This window comes from Corvus cornix, chromosome Z, assembly GCF_000738735.6.
Source record: "Corvus cornix cornix isolate S_Up_H32 chromosome Z, ASM73873v5, whole genome shotgun sequence".
In the NCBI taxonomy this organism is placed as follows: Eukaryota; Metazoa; Chordata; class Aves; order Passeriformes; family Corvidae; genus Corvus; species Corvus cornix.
The window spans coordinates 40,426,050-40,440,810 of NC_046357.1; positions in this window are offsets into that span (position 1 = coordinate 40,426,050).

Consider the following 14,761-nt stretch of genomic DNA (forward strand, 5'->3'; position numbering starts at 1 on the left):
ATAATGTAAGGAATTTGAGTTACGCTTGTTACGTAAGGAGGAAATTCAAGCCATATCCCTATTCTAACTGGATGTAAGGGTTGTGCTTTTGTGCTGTCATCAAGCCCCCAGGTCATCCAGGAGAGCTTCAATCAGTTACTGCATAGGTGTAAGAGCAGACAGACCAAAGGCATGGTGATAGACTCCACTTCCAGCTGCCTCTGTGACAAGGAGTTCAAGAAACATTTGGACAATGCTCTCAGGCACATGATGTGACCCTTGGGGATGGGCCAGGAGCTGGGCTCCATGATCTTTGTGTGTCTCTTCCAACCCACTGTATTCTGTGACTCTGTGAAAGTGTTTGACTAGATGCTACAGGACTCTCCAGGATAATTTTGGTATCTGGAAGATTCCCCCATCAACATAGGTCAGCTGATGCTCACTATTTGTACACTTACATATGTTGATTAATGGCCATTCAGACAGCTCCAGCTGCATATCTGACCAAACTGCACTCAAATGAGACCCTAGTGAATTTCAAAAACTTGTCCTGCAGATACAGAAATAGCCATGTAGGATGACCTTTTCTACTTATGCATGTTTCTGTTGTACATATTTTAAGATAATCGATAGCAATGGATGGATTGTGCTTATGTGGGAGTGCTCACGCAGCAATACTGACCACGTGAATTATAAGAATTCATCAGAACAGTTCAGGGAGTCTCAGCTGATCCAGCAAGAAGGCATTGCAAAGCCCTCCTCAACTCAGAAAACTGACCACTGGGTTCCAGGGATTCAGTTCCACATGGGATTACTAAAGTTTGCAAAAGAATAATAAAATTAGTTTTAAACAAACAGTGTGGCCACGACTGACTGTGGAAGAGAAAAAAATATATGCTGGAAATCCATCCTAGAGTCTAGGAACTCATGCTGAAACAGGGCAGCATTGAGCAGGTAACCATCAAGTTGAAAATATTTTTTCTTAGATTGTCCTTCCAATACAGTTTCTGTAGACTTACAGAGGTAAAACTCTCAGCTACTCTTTTCTTTTCTGAGATATCCTGAAAAATAGATGGAGGAGCATTCATAAATTCACAAAAAAACAAATTCACAAAAACCTAGTAGATTACTTTATCAGTACTCGATAATGAATTGGCTTTTGACAAAACTTCTCAGTAATAGTTTGGGAAGGAGTGTTTTTGTTGCTGTTCAAATTAGTGCCTTTTACAACTTTCTTTTTTTCTTGTGAGCACAAACTTAGATTGTTTCCTTCTATATTTATATCCACACTTTTGTTCAAATTATTATAGACTAAGAACATGGCATTTTGTTAGCATTGAGTAAGAAGCTGTTCATCTTAAATTAAATTCAGGGCACATTGAACTCAACAGAAACTCCCCTATAGAGAAGAATTCTCACCTCGACTCTTTATAGCATTGTGGCATAAATTTAGAATGAGAAAATCAGTTTAGGAAACAAAGCTACTACAACAGTTTTATGGAAATATCTGTTCAAGCTTCTAAAAGAACCTTCTTCCAATCAGTTTCAAATACTATTTTAGATTTTGGGGGTTTTGTTAATAATGCGGCAAACTTCCAGAGAAGAGCATTTGTAGAAGATATCTGCAACTAATTTGCAATAGAAATCTGAATAATTTATTTTTTACTTTAAAAGCTACAGTCATCAATGATATTTGGTTGACTCTCTACTGTTTCAATCAATACACAGTATTGTTAAATGCAACCTGGATATTTATTTCAATCTAATAAGGAGGAAAACAAAAACAAGCTGCTTTGCATTATGCTGGGACAAAACAGGTCAAAGAAAATTCAAATTCTTACAGTTGTGTGATCAAGGTCAAAGATGATGAAAGAAGAAAAAAGTAACAATATGGACACTGTGAAACTATAGTATGATTAAAATCTCATTTTACATCAAGGAAATTGCTTGAACACAAATAGAACCTCTTCTAGCTAACTTTTTACTCTGTAAACCTTTTAGATGTTCTTGGAATGTTTGATGAAATTTTCATCCCTTGTACAATAGCCTTTTGTAGCTTTTCTTATTAGTGTGGACCTGCAGCCTGCCAGCATTAAACATTAATCCTCTGCATAATGAAACTGTGAGAATGGATTTCTATGAAATTTCACACATTTGTTAGTCTGGTGAGGAAGATGCTCATTTTCATGTCTGGCTTTTCAAGGTTTTCTGATTTAAAAAAGCATCTCAACTCAGGATTCGTTGGAAACCAGGAATAGTTGCTTTTTTCTCTTATTAGTGTTAATGTTTTGATTTGATATTAATGAAAAAAAATATATATACATGGGAAATATTTGGGTTCAAATGAAGCACATAGCATGTAGTGAAGATATGCACAACTCGCACTAGGCACAGCAGTACCATCTGACCAGCACTGTCCAAATATGTCCAGGTGATAATTCACAAGTACATCATAGCCCACATTTACTTTTCTTTGCATTTGTACACATCTAGTTTCTTTTGATATAAAACTTAACAGGATCTACACATGACCAGAGTCTCCAGGCTTAAGATGGCTGGGGGTAGGGGTGGGGCATATCCCAGATTTTAAGGCTTAAACTATTTGACTTCACATTAGCAACACAGAGATGCAGGTGAAGGATGGCAAGTTGCAGTCATATTCACCTGGGAGGAGACATTGAATGAGACAATAAAGGAAATTGCAGACTAGGTGAAACTGCATTGAGTTAATTGGCTCTGTTTTGGGAGCGAGAGAGCATAAAAGCTCTTTTATCAGACTCTCCTCATGGATGGAGATGTCCTGGTGAATTTGTAGCTAAATGCAGTCAATGATACTGTCAGCCTGTCTTCTGAAGGCAGTATCCAATACCTCAGCAAGAGGCAAGAGCCATCCCTGACAGAAGTACTTTTGGCAAGCAAGCGTCTTCCATGAGTCAAAGGACATTCCAAAAATGGAAGCAAAAGCTAGCTCTCTATGCATAAAACAGCACTTGCCTCATTTTTGTCACCAGCATCCCAAGTAACCTTTCCTGTAAGGTGAAAAAAGGAGTCACTGGATTTGACATAACTAATGGTGATTTTAGAGCGTAACATTAGCATAAATATATCAACATTTTCTCTAGCTGGGCTTTAAGCGTATATCTAATGCAGTTACCTAATACTGGCACACAGACCCAGTGAATTTTAAATGCAAATACAGACATACACTTTATTAAATCCTGAGCGAATCTGAAGTGTTGGGGTGTGGTGACCCTGCCCACTGTGGGGCTGGGGCAGTGTGATGCCAATCAATCCCAGCCCATCCCCTGGATCGAGTTTCCCGAAGAGGCAGACTCAGAGGGTGGGTCGATGGGCGGCTCAGAAGCCTAAGCCACACCCCCGGGCGGTGCCCAGGTACAAGCCGCCTCCCCCGGTTCGGGAAAATTCTCGGTTTCTCGGTTGTTCACTGGTTCTCTGTTATATAACACCCACCTCTCGGTTTCCCCCAGTGGTTCTTGTTAAATTGTATCCTCCCCCTGGCTTGTAACTCATTGGTTGTTTTCCCCTTTCACTGTGGTTTTCAAATTGCCTATAAAACTGAGGACAAGCCTCAGGGGAGCATCCCATCGCATTCCATCCCTTCTGAGCTTGTTCGGGTTGGAAACTTCTAACAATTAACCAGGAGCCAGATCAGAACAGCCCCTCTCTTCCTTTGTCTCCGAGCTAACGTGAGCCAATACCATCACCTCCTGCCGTGTTCCCTCTGCAAAGAAGCCAGCTAGCCAGCCCAGCCAGCAGCACCTTTCCTGATGCCGAAGTCGCTTCAGCAACGCACAGAAGAACGCAGTTGGACTCTCTCAGACCTGGGGCACGCCAGAGCTCGTTCCTCGAGCACAAGTACTGCGTTAGTGTTGGTCCTGGAATGCTTTCTTTGAGAGAGATGGATGGTTTCTCAAATTATTTAAGAACTCTATAGGGTAGAGCAGACCAAAGTAAAACTTTGCATGTTTAACAGAAAACATCTACAAGTGCTGTAATAACAGAAGTAAATATGAGAATATGAGAAGTAAAACAAATGCCCATGGTGCTAGAGAGTTAACCTGCTGTTACACTGATTCTGAGTAGAGGTGAGGAATTAGCAAGAATTGCAGTTTTTCAGGATTGAATGGGAGCTGCCAGTCACAGCTCCCTCTCTGAATTCTTTTATTATCAATCTTTTATTATCTTTTATTATCAATGCTTAAAAAGACACTTTAAAACCAAAATATAGCTTCTAGAGTTACAACAGCAGCCAAAAGATCCCTTCCTCTGGGCAAGACAATAATAAAAAGCAGCCATTAATTATGCACATCAGTGTGAGGTAAGACTGCCTAAAGCATATGGAGTCCACTACACTTTCAGTTTCAGATAGGGTAGCGATGACCATTTGGATGGGATTCTCATTTAGAGTTAAGGCACTTAAAACAACCAGGTCTCAAATCATGGGCTGTGTCTCACGTATCAAAACTTAGGAGTTCCTGCTTCAAAAAAATTAAACTAAAACATGTAAAAGATTAAAAGAATACAAACACCCATAAAAATACCAGTTTTAGGACTAATGCAATATCTTTTGTTGTTCATAATCTTTTGAGTTATAACTCTTTACTTATTATGCTTCATTCACTCCATAATCATTCAACACCATCTAGCTTGTTCCTACATTCAGTGAGGTATTTTCCTATCAATGGAGCTTATTCACTCACGCCAGTCTTCTAAACAATTTCCTTTCACCTTTTCTTTATGAACTGAACAGTAGGATACTAAAATAAATAGATAAATAGGTCGTTTATTTAGCCGTTTGCTCCTCAGCAATCAAAATATGGTTGTTAAGGGGAGATTTTACTGAGCAGCTTTCTGGACCAGTTCAAGAAGGAAAGACATGTCAAAAAGAAGATTGTAGCAGAAAATCTGCATAAAAGGTGTTGGGAATAGACCAAATAAGAAAGTGAAGTGGAAAAAGAAAGGTAAATAATATCAGAATTAAGCCCTGTGTTTTAAGAGGTCTGAATTTAACATTGCAGCATGTAGCTGATTGCAAGCAGCAGGAATGTAGCAGCACCTGTCTGCTAACTTTGGGAACTGCCACTGTTAAATTTGATTTCAGTCATTTAATAGGTATCAGTAAGAATCAGAGATACTGATATATTGCAGGATTGGGGAATAAAATGGTATTTATTGGCAAGTGAAAACATTTAAATGGGTCAGTTTTCCAATTCTGGATTCAAGTCACAGTAAACATACTTGCAAAGTATCTCATTTTCCATGTTCCTTCACCTCTTCACCTCTTCATCTCTCATGTCACCTGACATAAGATTAGTGAACTTCAGATTTTCACAGAGGAGTCACACCTGTATCACGTGAATTTTGTTAAAATGCACGGATAAGTATTGGAGGGAGAGACTTTCTACAGACAGAATTATATAAAATTACAGACTGCAGATTTGACAAGACACTGAGTATGTTCTGCAGAATTTCCCCACTTGCATGTGCAATTTTAGGCAGTTAAATGTATTGGGTTTGCCTGGTCAAGCTTTGGTAGCAGGGCAGGACTACAGAGGTGGCTTCTTTGAAAAGCTGCTGGAAGCTTCCTCTGTGTCCTTTAGAGCCAATGCCAAGACGGCTCAAAGAGGGATTCGCTGCTGGCCAATATTGGCTGGGCCAATATCTCTATGATAACATATTTAAGAAGAACTGAAACAAAGGTACTGGGCAGTTGTAATTGTGGCCAAAGAGGAGCAGGATGAGAATATGTGAGAGGAACAATCCTGCAGACACCAAGGTCAGTGCAGAAGGAGGGACAGGAGGTGCTCCAGGTGCTGGCACTGAGATTCCCCTGCAGCCTGTAGTGAAGACTGTGGTGAAGCAGCTGTGCCCGTGAAGGAGCCCCACACTGGTGCAGGTGGATGCCTGAGAGGAGGCTGTGACCCCATGGGAGGTCTGTGCTGGAGCAGAGCCCTGGCAGGGACTGGCAGACCCATGGAGAGAGGAGCCCATGCTGGAGCAGGTTTCCTGGAAGGACTTGTAACCTTGTGAGGCACCCACACTGGAGCAGGCTGTCCTTGAAGGACTGCACCCCATGAACAGTGATCCACACCGGAGAAGTTTATGGAGAACTGTTTTCCATGGGATGGACTCACATTGGAGAAGTTCACGCAGAACTGTGGGAGGGACACCACACTGGAGCAGGGGAAGGACTCTTCTCCCTGAGCAGTGGCAGGAAAAATGTGTAATGAGCTGACCATAACCCCCATTCCCTGTCTCTTCGCATCACTGGGGGGAGGAGGTAGAGCTGGGAAGGAGGGAGGGGTGGGGGAAGGTGTTTTTAAGGTCTGTTTTTACTTCTCTTTATCTTGCTCTGATTTTTTTAGTAGTAAATTGAATTAATATCTCTAATTGAAGCCCATTCTGCCTGTGACGGAATTTGATGAGTAATCTCTATCCCTATCTCAAATCTCAAACCCTTTGTTATATTTTCCTTCCCCTGTCCAGCCACAGAGGGGAGTGAGAGAGGGGCTTGGTAGGTGCCTTGCATCCAGACAGGGTCAACTTACTCCACTAACGTACACCAATGTTGAGGGCAGGAGGAAATTTGGCCATTTTAGTAATAAAATTATATAGATATTTTTAGAAATGTATAATAGAGTATAAAATGTAAAAAAATAGAGTAGAATCAATGTTTTCTTAATTTGCTGTCCACAAAATAATTTTTTTCTGAAGATAGCATATTAGAAGTCTCTAGAGAAAATGGAAAATGCAAACCTAATGGATAAAACAGACAATTAAAGTGTTGTTATACTGTATGGTACATCTAAGCAATCATCAATACTTACAAATTAAAACTCAGCATTTCAGTACAACACAGAGACACACAAAGTTAAGCATATCAGCAATGTGCAGTTCGTACTGGTGCGACAAGGGAAAATCCCAGCACTTGCATGACTACTGTAAGTCATATAAAAAGCTGCCAATATTCAGCTAATCAACCACTCCAAGCATACGTGTAGTCAGAAGAATTCTTCATTAAAACAAAAGATGCCAGTGAACACATGTACACAAAAGGGCTTTTTACTCCAAATACAAGTGATAAAATTGTCCAAAGCAACATAAAGATTTGGTACTTTCACAGAAAATTATTGTTACACATAGGGCCAAGATTTGCAACACTGTCAAGATGCTAGAAATGCCAGGAAACTCTGACTACTGGATTTCAAATTCTAATTATAGAATTTCTGAATTTCTGAGGTCTGCATGCTTCATACAGCATCCGTAGCACACATCCACATCTCAATCTAGAAACACACTTGTATATGTTACAGGGAACAGAATTCCACTTAACTTCTATTTAAAGTACTCAGAGGCTACATAGGGGTTATTACAAATCAAATTAAATTTGATCATTTGAGGGGGTGTAACTGAACTGGCCCTGAACAAGCTCACCTCCCTACACAGCACAGTAAAGGGCCATTCACAGGCATTTGCTGGTGTCCAAGAAGCAGGACAGCATTTCTAGTTAAAAAAGTAAAGGCAGAACCAGTTAACACAATGCAAATTCTGCTAGACTATTTTGGTGTCTGAAGCTCCTGTTGTCATTGTATGGGTACAGTAAGGTCTTAATTACCCTTTTCCAGCTTACTTGAACTTTATACCTGCCCACTACTGTAAATTTCATCTAAAGGTCTTATAATCTCATTTACTTTTAAAGTGTGGCTTCTTCAGAGGGAAGACTACTGTAGCACATTTCGTTAGGCTAAAAAAAAAAGTAAACTGACATACAACAGCCACAAAAAGGACCCTTCACTTCAGCATTCTGTAGCTCACTGAGGTATTGCCCTCAAAAATCAGAGAATCATAGAATCATCAAGGTTGGAAGAGGCCTTCAAGATCATCCAGTCCAAACATCCACCCAGCATTACCACAGCAACCCCTTAACCACTAAACCACATCACCCAGCAACAGCTCCAGACTCCTCTTGAACACCTCCAGGGATGGTGACTCCACCAGCTCCCTGGGAAACCTATTCCAATGCCTGACCACCCTATCAGTAAAAAATATTTCCTAATATCTAATCTGAATCTCCCCTGTCTCATCTTAAGGCCATTTCCTCTGGTCCTCTCACTGCAGGCACAGTAGAGGAGACCGGCCCCCAGCTCACTGCGCCCTCCTTTTAGGGAGCTGTAGAGAGCAATGAGATCCCCCCTGAGCCTCCTCTTCTCCAGGCTAAACAAACCCAGATTTCTCAGCCATTCCTCATAAGATGTTTTCTAGTCCTTCTCCAAGCCTTGTTGCCCTTCTCTGGACACTCTCCAGCACCCCAAAATCCTTTTTAAAGTGAGGGGCCAGAACTGAACACAGGATTGGAGGTGTAGCCTCACCGGTGCTGAGTACAGAGGGACAATCACTGCCCTGGTCTTACTGGCCACACTATTCTTGATACACCTGGACATACTGATTCGTGTTCAGCCAGCTGTCAGCCAGCACCCCCAAGTCCCCTTCTGCCAAATAGCTCTTGAGCCACTCCTCCCCCAGCCTGTAGCACTGTGTGGTTGTGACCCAAGTGCAGGACCCTGCACTTTGCCTTGTGAAATCTCACAAAGCTGTTCCTCAGCCCATTTATCAAGCCTGTCAGGGGCTCTCTGTAGAAATTCCCTACCCTCAAGCAGAGCAACACACCCACTTAACTTGGCAACATCTGAAAATTTACTGAGGGTTCACTCAATCCCCACATCCAAGTCATCAGTAGATGTTGTTCCTAATAGACTTTTTCTATAAATACTAGAAAATTCGGGTGTCATTCTTAGATGGGCTATTAAGTATACTTATATGGCTTCAACAGAGAGAGATGGCCAGTTATAGTAGCTAGATTCCTGCCCCACCATAGTTTATCACTTTTGATGTTACCGGAAACCATGCAAGTTTGTTCTCAGTGATTGTACAGCAACCGAATATTCAAAATGGCCCAATTTCTGCATCAGCTTTGTCAGTTACATAGCTAACAGAGCCTATATTTGTATAGCTCTCTGTCTTCAAATGGCTTATGTAGCATCTTCTCACACTGAATTAAACACTACCCTAAAAGTCTAATCCTTATTTATGATAAGATCCTTTTCACCTCTGTTCATAAAGTATGTACTTATTTATATGTCCCTCTACTCCTTGTCAAAGTATAGAGGAGAATTAGCACAAATGAAAATCTATTCCTAAATACACAAAGAGATGAAGTGACTGGGTAATGTATTGAAATCATTTCCTCAACACTGAAGAAGATATGCACATATATCCCCTTCTCCTTGGGTGTCTATTGGTACATGCACATGAACATTTATTTGAATGCTGTTCTTCTTTCAAGGGCTTCCTCTACACAGTTATCATCTAGATCACAAATAATATCTGAAGGGGACCACTAGCATGGTTTGTCCTCATGGGCCAATATAAGTAAGGACAGTAGTGGAAAATCAGTATCATCATTAGGTCGAGGCCACTTGGTAGTGCAGAGCCAGAAAGTGTGTCTTGCCCATCTTTATACAGAATAACTGGAGAGGTAGAAATCTCTGCTTAAGTGAAAATCCCGAGCCTTTGTGACGAAGTAAGCTACTATATAGTACATATTTCTACTGCCAGAGTTCTTCTGTCAGTACATTTAAACCATGAAGTCCTTTTGCTGCTGATTTGGCTATTATGAGAAGAAAATGACCTGTAAAGACGTTTTGAGTAGCTAAGCATTTTGCATGAAGCATATGGCAATAAAAGACATAAAGAAAAGTGGTAAGAATGAAGTTTACTTCAGTACAGTCAGTACAAGCAGGTTTATTTTCCGTATCACAGCAAGGAATTCATAATCTTTTAAACTAAAGCTAAATAAGTCTCTCAAGATAAACATTCACAGCATTTGGGATTTGCAGAATCAGATAGAAAATGTTGAAAAAAAAATTAAAATTACAAAGGCAAATAGCACAAAACTTCTTAACCTCCCATCAGTGCTGTCAAGCAGGAAGGATACATGTGAAGGAAAGTATTATAAGTGTAGGTCTTGTTTCCAGGAGCTGTGATGAGAGCAGAGGTCAGACAGTCAGTCCAGAATCCTGTTTGCCATGCTGTTGCAGAGAAGGACCTACTAAGTGGCACAAGGACTACAGTTCTCCCAGGCATCTCCTAGAGAGGGACACTTCTAGAGCAGTGCTTCTCAGGTGCATGATCCTGTATATATTCATTATGTATCTGTGCTCCTCTGCTGTTCTTCAAAGGATCTGAGTCCCCAGGCAGAGACAGCTCCTGCTGGATTTCATGTAAGGACTGCTTGAGATTTCAATCCTGTGCTCAGGGGAAGCACTCAAGGGAAGCATACAAGGTGGCCAGAATGCTTCCTCCTCCAGGTAGTGCTGTCAAACCAAACTGGTAGTAAGCTTCATACATCATGAGCAATGCCATTCTCAGAGGGCCACATAAAATGCCAAGGAAAGTCTTTCCCTGAGGTCCAATGTGTTTTGATTTAACCTTTCAGTCTCCTCAGCAAGACACAGGAACACATTGGTCAAGGAACAGTGACAACTCTTCCTATTTTGCACGAGGGAATTAGTTCCTGTTACTGAATGAAAAAGGTAATTGAGGAATTAAGAGACTTTCTCCCACTGATATTGTTTGAAAATTGAATGAACCTTTTGTTTTCTAGGTTTATTGAGCTTTATATTTTAATCATATCATTGTAGCTGCTACCTTACACTCAACATCACTCCTGGAGGACAGAGAAACACATATGGTTTAAAAGAGTTAGAGATTTGTATTGCTACTTTTATTTGTTATTTGCTTTCATGAACATCACTGCAGCTAAAGGTCTGCCAGCATGTCCATTAAAAAAACTAAACTTTCAGCAATTTATATCTCAACTGTAAAAATTCACTCCAGGCTGCACCTGGGCAAACAAATCCTTAATTGAGGAGTAAATCAGGATTCTTTTTTTCTTTTTTGGTTGGTTGGTTATTTTTTGTTTTATTTATTTCATGCATTTAAAAGGATTTTTGGTTATTTGAAACTTAAGTCAATACAACTCTAGAAATAAAGAGATAAGCAATTTAAGCTGCATTAAAAAGCTTGCTTTCCAAATAAAGTTTAGCAAACAAGCTATAGTAAACTGCAACAAATATACCTTGGCATTTTAAAAAGAACAAAAAAATCCAGGATAATTATTAATTTTTAAATATTTAAACATCAAAGTTCTATGAGCACATTTGTGCATTAAGGTGCACAACTGAACAACTGGCTAATTAGCTGCTCATAAAGCACGACTATAGGACATTAATCAATGTAATGCTTTATGCAACTTCCAAATTTCTTCATCCCATCTTCTGCCTTGCTTAGATATAGCACACAAATTCCAGATAGACATCTCTTCCTGTACAGAAGAAGATGCAGGTTTGTAGTTGCACAGGGAATTACCCCCCAGAGTTTTCAAAAGGATAAAGTTACCTCATATAATTTGCAGTTGCTATATGTCACGTATGTAGTAGCTGCAGGCAGAACTCCCAGCTACCTACAGCCATTGTATGGCTGCACCCAAAGCAATTCAGCTTTTCCATTAAATGTATTTTGCAGAACATAGGCAAACTGACAGTAAGATAAACATGACCCTAAGGACTGGTTTAGTCCAGACAGATATGGGATCCAGGAAAAGTGATACAAAGCTGGAGAAGACCAGAAAAGTGTTTAAAAATCCCTCAGGCAAAGAAGAGAAATTCGTGAGCAGAAATGGCAGAAGTCTCAGAGCAATAGTGGGGTAATTAAGAGGAAAAATGTCTTATGCTTTGTCATCTTTACTCATACTACAACAAAAAAGAAGTACAGAGAGGTAATATAAACAGCTGTGGAAAGTTGCTTTACACTTCTACATAGGTTCTTATCACAAGATAAGGAAAAGGTTTTCTCTTAAACCGAGGCCAAAGATGGTGAGCAGATATGGGTATGCTGATGTATGAGCAACCCCCTCTTAAAAGTTGTCTACCACAAGCCTGAGCCAGCAACTATCTTCAAGGTAATTAATCAAAGTAGGTAAAAATGGCAGCTGCTGAAGTAGAAGCATTCAGATTTACAAGCAGCAGTTGTGTAAGAGGACCTTAGTGAACAACAGTTAAGAGAGCTCAGTGAGTTCTCTACACTGAGCTGATGGATTTGCAACACATGGTGTTTCACACACAGCCTAGGTTATATGAAATAATTCCCCAAACAGCAGAGCTGAGCACAGGCAGTCATGAAATTAAATGAGCATGGGAGACATATAGCCTTAGCTTTTGTAACTGAAGTCACTCATGGTATGAATCGACACATACAGGTAACCAGGGCAACCACCAAGCTACAGCTGAAATGCAAAGGGGAGATTTATTTCACTACGTTGCTAACAATGCCAGGCAGCAGAGACACACAGGGACACAGGCTCTGTTAGGGTTAGTTCATCCTAGTGCCCTGCAATGGGGGTGGGTTGGGGGTGGGCTCTGCTGCCTGCCCTGATATATCAGAGGGCTTCATGGGAAGCTATTCAAATATTCCCTCCTCTCCAGACCTTCCAGTTTTAACCCTTTCCTCCCAACACTCATACATACATACAAACACATACACATGTCCTATATGCATGTAATGTCCATTCTCTCCCTTCCTTCTTTCTTCCTCCTTTTCTTCTCATTCTTTCTCTTTCCTTCCTTCCTCTTTTCTCATTTGAAATACCTTCACTTCCCTGGAACAGTTTAATTCCTGAAAGAGTACTTTTTTGCTTTTATTCCTGGAAGAATAAAAGTCATTAATTTTTTCAGCTTTTGGTCTTATTCGTACACATTGTATCACTTAATAAGGAAAGAAGGTATTCAACACAGTCTGAAGAATTAAAAAGAAAGCAGCCCTTGAATTAACAAAGGGTATCTGCTGGTAAAGAAATATTCTCAGTTTGCTAGTGGTGGTTAATCCTGCTTTACATCTTCAGTACAAGAACATCCTTTTTAACATTGTGCTAAAATACTGTGGTTTCTTTGCATTTAATTTACTGAATGCAGAATACTTCTTTGGCTCATTCTTCAGCAACAGTCTTCTGTAAATTCTATCATGTGAACTCAGATCCTGATCTTATTTTCTTCACATTTTGTTTTCACTTTGTAGTGAACTGCAAGCCAGGATAATGCAATACAGTGTCTAAAATTTCAGTTTTCAACAGCCGTATAGGCATGTATTGCTTAACTTGGATTTACCTCAAGCCCTTGATACTGCAGTCCAATCTGAAAATGTGTGCAGACAGTAGACATCGGAAAATACGTCCTTGTGTAAACACAATATAGCTGAACCTGTTTGTCAGGATGCAAAGGTGTATGAAAGGACACTGCACTTGGTGCCCCAAAGGGAAAATATGATGCACTGTACAAGGCAGAGTATTAATCATAGCTGATATTTCTGGACAATAAAGTAGAGTAATCCTTGTGAACAATCTTTCTTCAAGGATAAAAATGGAAAATAAGGAACTGGCAGTATTATATGAAATGACATAGCCTGACACAGGACAAAGCTAGAAGCACCTCAGAAATTTCATTTGGAAAACAGCCTAATAATTGCTATATGGTTTATTGTGGCTAGGGTAATTTTTCATCCTGTTGCATCATGGTTGTTATTTTGCTTGCACCACAGACACCTGGGCACCTTTCAAAGTTAGCAAACCTGTAGTAAGTGAAAGTTCTTGTCCATTTAGACTTGCAGAGTTCACAAGGTTAGACCATTTCTTCCACAGAAGGAAAAATATTTTTATAATTTCAAAATGCCCAGGAACTGGATGTGCAGACAGTGATATTGTTACCCAGTCCTACAAGACACTTCAGCTGTTATATGTCTGATATGTACCAGTATCATGTGATGAAACACAAATCACATGGTGAGACACAGCAGGTTCAGTTTTAAAGAAATATTTCTTTTCACAATGGGTGTACTGAACCAACCTGGGGCCAGCATATAATTTTAGGGCAGAAACATTGGGCACACAATGGAGGGATTTACTCAAGTTCTGACTATGCAGTGGCAGGAGCACTGGAAACATTCTCTGACCTGGCACAGAAGCAAGTTCTTTTGATTATTAACTGTGCTTTGTAAGCATGGAACATTTCTAAAAGCAGAAAGCTGTATGTTAAAATGAAGAGGAATGAGAACCTTATATATCTGGGTTGAAAACAGTGAAGACAAAGAAATACAAAAAAAATGTTAAACTTCAGCTACACAAAAACCACTGAAAATTCTGCCCTCTGAAAACCAAAATCAATACTTTAACATTCCCCATGTAAAAGACTGCCAAGTTTTTAGAACAGAAATCCTGAAATTTAACTCATCCAGGGCAGAAATTCACCCAGTGGTGGCCACAATTCACCAGGGTCAAAGAAATGATCCTGGTTTCCATCATTTTGATGGGAGGCATCCAAGATCACCTATAACAGTTCCAATACATTATAACTAATGCACAGTTTCAGGTTCAAGATAAAAAACATTGGGTTTTCCTTTGTGATGTTTCCTTGGTGAGTGAGTAAATATTAAGCATGTCAGGAAATGTTTTTAATCTGGAGCACTGGGTACCATGTCGTGACTTTGCAGCCCTTCCTGCTTCTGCTGACCATCCAAGGAGGTCTGGGCAGCACTCAGCTTCCCTCCTGCCTTCTCTGCCATCATCATCCTCTCAGTTTTCTCCATCTTCATCCCCTCCCCCACTGCCCTTTTGCACCACCATCTCTCCACAGAGGTTCCCTGCATAGCAGTA